The sequence below is a fragment of the Protobothrops mucrosquamatus genome, unplaced genomic scaffold (genome assembly GCF_001527695.2).
Source record: "Protobothrops mucrosquamatus isolate PMUCROS unplaced genomic scaffold, P.Mucros_1.0 scaffold572, whole genome shotgun sequence".
Taxonomy (NCBI): domain Eukaryota; kingdom Metazoa; phylum Chordata; class Lepidosauria; order Squamata; family Viperidae; genus Protobothrops; species Protobothrops mucrosquamatus.
The window spans coordinates 198012-202164 of record NW_015386874.1 but is presented as its reverse complement, the minus strand read 5'-3'; positions in this window follow the sequence as shown (position 1 = coordinate 202164).

Sequence of the window (4153 nt, the reverse complement as noted above, 5' to 3'; positions counted from 1 at the left end):
CACTGGGTCCATGCAATACTACACACAACTGGCTGTTCAGGCCACTCTGTCTTCTGGTCTTGGGCCCACGGGACAGTATTCCCAAGAGGGGTCCATTGTGGACTTGGGGAATTCTACCCGACCAAAGAACTCTGGTCTGGGTTTTCAGGATCCAGCCAGTCAGCATGATGGAGGGTCGCCTGAATCTAGGGGGCATCAAAGTCCTTTCTGCCAAGCCTGGCAGGCGAGCTTGCAGGCCAGGCAATCATAACCACTCCAAGAAGACCAGAGCGGGCCAGAGGTCCACCCAAGCATTTACAGGACTATGTAAGATTCCTGTCAGTAGGTGGGCAGGCTTAAGGGTACTTAGAAATCAGAACACGCTCAAGAGAACAAATGTTAGATTTATAGTAGTGCAAAATAGTAAGTGTTCACTTGCTTTGAACTAAGAGAGGAGGGGTGTTATGTCCTGGGCCTGCTGAGTGACTCAGCAGGTGCAGGAAACTGCAGAGAGCCCCGGGCAATCACATGGTTGCCCAGGACCAGATAGGCTGTCTCCAGCCTATTGTGCACGTGCAAGGCGGGAGAATCTGTTGCATTGATTGGCTGACACTGTCCCTGCAAAGGGGTATATAAAGGAAACCACGCCATTTTTTTTGGTTCTGTTGGAGATTTAATAAAGAAGCATCTGTTGTTCATCTGCCTCGTCTCAATGCCTTACCAACGCACAGAACAGAACAGTTTCCTTTATGGAGCTTGGCTGCTAGTTATTATATATTCATGTTCTAATCATATGCCATTGTTTATTTTATTCTAGTTTTAATGGATCTTGCAGCATTGAACAAAGTTTAGATGGTGGAATACTGTCTCTTTTATTGAATGGCAAGAAAGGTTAACTGCCTGGATAGCTTTTCATAGAGCCACAGGGTTATGGATTAGTGAGTCCCGAACACCTGTTTTACTGTGCTAGCGTGGGACTTTCAGAACATATGATAATATAGGAATCTACTCTATGATCATTTGAGGTTATAGAAGAAGCTGCATTATATTCAGATATTATTCTTAACAATTCCTACCTGATAATACATAACAGCTTTAAATAGAAAGCAGTCAGCTCTGGTTGACTATATTTTCATCAATATATGCATTGCAATAATTCAGATGTTGTGTGTATATGCACGGCTACAGGAAGGAAAACACTGCTAGCTTTTCCACCATCATGAAGATGGAGCAAGTCATTGTGGAATATACCCGGTTTAATCCGAATATTATCCTCCTTAGCTCCCAGATGAATGAACTCTTGTTCCACTAAGCTCTGACTTCCACTGCTCTAGAAAAATTCTAACCTGAACCAGCTCACCAGAGAACTAAATCAAGGGTTCTGCCCAACAACTCAGCATGTTTGTAGAAAGCAAAGAAGATGATCTTGTTGGAGATACCCAGGCCCTATCATTGTTATGGCAACAATAGATAAAACATTTTCTAAGGCTATAATATCCATATAATATTTGGAAGTGGCACAGACAGATACTCCCATGAAAAATAAAAAGGATTACAATAAGGACTTGGTTTGCTGAAAAATCAACAGATCTCTCAATATTTATGAATTTGTTTGTTTATTGAAAATTATCAGCAGGCTGCCTCCAGTGGACCCTGGAGAGTGCACTAAGCTAAAAAAGACATAAATAAACCTAAAGACTTTAAATCAACTGTAACCTTAACTAAATGCTTTAACAAATCCATAAAAGAAAAACAGGGGCTTTAAGCAAATAAGAATAGCTTCAGGTCTGGGATCGAAGCCCAATTTTCAAAACTTTCCATAACCCTAAGAGAGAGAGCACCTATGTAAACTGAGGAGGGGTGCTTTTCCAGAGAAGGCCACAACAGAGAAAGCTTGCCTCCTTGGTTCCATATGATAGCAGATTTAATGGAGAAAACCTACAGCACAGCCCTTCTGCTATAATATGTTGGATAGGCCTAGATATTCAAGCCCTATGCCATTCAAACACTATTGACTGTTGAAATCATTGATGGCCAGGCCCTGATGGGTAAAAAAGGGACTGCCAATGCAGTCATCACTTTGAATAGGTCAGCTTTTTTCCTTATATTATTATCCTTTGTGAACATAGTACCTGAAATCCTCATCATTCAATGCATAGAGGAACCTTCCAGGGCCTTACCGACAAGTACCATGTTTCCCCAGTCTTACTTTCTTTTGGGCTCTGAAATAAGCACTAAGGCTTACTTTCAGAGTAGGGCTTACTTTTAACGATACCAGCAAGCCACGAGTGCATGGAGATGGGATAGGGCCTGCACATGAGGTGGAGATCCAATGCGGCAGTAGTGGCGGACCAAGTACCGGTGCAGCCATGCAGGGCAGGGCAGGATGCATGCCCTTCCCATGCCAGGCCACCCCAGGGCAGCCGTGCTGGGCGGCAGCAGGAAGGGCACTGAGGTGGGGGTGGCCAGGCCAACATTCCTTTGGCTGGAGCAGGTGACCATTGCTCCGGGGACCCAGAGAGGTCGCCTTCCTGGCCTGGCCGGGCCTGCCTGAGAGGTGAGGGTAGAGGCGGCAGCCCAGGACCAAAGTGGCAGGTGGAGTGGGGGGGAGGTCAATCAATCAATCAATTCTAACTTCGCAAGATTTTTTTTTTTTGCAAAAAATTGGAATTGATTGATTTACGTATTTTCCCCCCACAAAGTTCTTTTGTTTCCCTGCATGCAGCAGCAGAGGAGCGCAAAGGAGAAACGGGACAAGGCTGGAAGTCAGGTAAGCAAAGACATGCAATTCCTGGGGGAAGTGAGGGCATCTGGTTGGTGATGTGGGAAGCTCTTCAGCTCTGCGGCAGCAGAGATCTGCGATGGAGCTGCAAAGCAGATGGCAAGATGCTGAAATGGGCCCATCTCTGTCCCTCAGCTGCCCAGGCCCACCAGAGGGAAGGCCAATATCTACTGGCACTTATGGTAAATGTGACATTTCAGCTCTGGCGGGAAAGGGGCAGCCAGCATGGGCACTGACTGCAGAATGCCTACTTGCTTCAGCACCCTCCCTCCCTGAGCCTCTGGCACTTCACCTGTCGCTTTGATGGCTCTGTGGGCAGAGCTGTGAAGAGGTCCAGGTGGCCGAATGCACTAGCAGTCTGGCTTGGAAATGAAAGGGAAGAGGCTGGGCAAGTGAAGGGTAATATTCCCCACTTGTTCCGCTACTTTCGGCTGAGCTGCATTCCGCCTGCCAATGGTGCAGCTATGAGGCTTGGCAGATTCCCCCATCTGATCCACTCAAGGCCGTAGCCAGGTTTCCCAAGCCTACGGTAACCCTAACCCCCATTCTCCCCCAAACCTAACTGGAGATGGGAAGCCCTGGAAAAAAAAATCAAAAAAATTGGGTGTGAAAAAACCAGGGTTTTTCCCGTTTGTTTCCAAACTCCCCCCTGATCCGCCAAGCCTCATAGCAGCGTCACTGGGTGTTACACGGAACAAGCCAGGCAGCGTGAGAGGCAGTGGTAAGGTATACCATAGGTTAGATTCTCCCTCCCCTACCGGCTTTGCCTCGTCACAGAGGCACTAGCAGTTACCTCCCTTACCTTGTGTCTATGGTAGAAACCAGACAGAATCGGTGGCTGGCTGGCTGCTCAGGCTCTTAAGTAGGGCTTACTTTTGAGGGAGGGCTTATATTAGGCCCATCCCTGAAAATCAAGCTGGGGATTACTTTCGGGGGAGGACTTACTTTCAGGGAAACATGGTAGGTAGACTTTACTGATATGTTCACTTAAGATTAAATGAACTAACTTCCTTTGTAGTGGACATATGACTTAATTAAGTTTGTGGTTTGCAAAATTCCATTGGACAAATGGACACACCTATCCACTTTCACAGCTAAAACTTCATTGACTAGAATCTGAGGAAGCATTTCATAAGACATTTTTCTTTAAGTAACTTCAATCCAGTCATTTTTTTCTCAGAACCGAAGTTGCTTCTTTAAATAAACATATGCCCTCTTCATTTCTCAGAGTTTCAATTTTGATTCAAGAAGGCTAACTGACCAGCTTTTACTCATAGACCAAAAAAACTTTCGGCTACCTTTCCAAAATCAGTGATTTAAAGTTTAGGAACTTAAAAGAAAAGATATTAAAAGACAGAAATAATAGAAATAGGAATTTTTCTTTGTGTATTA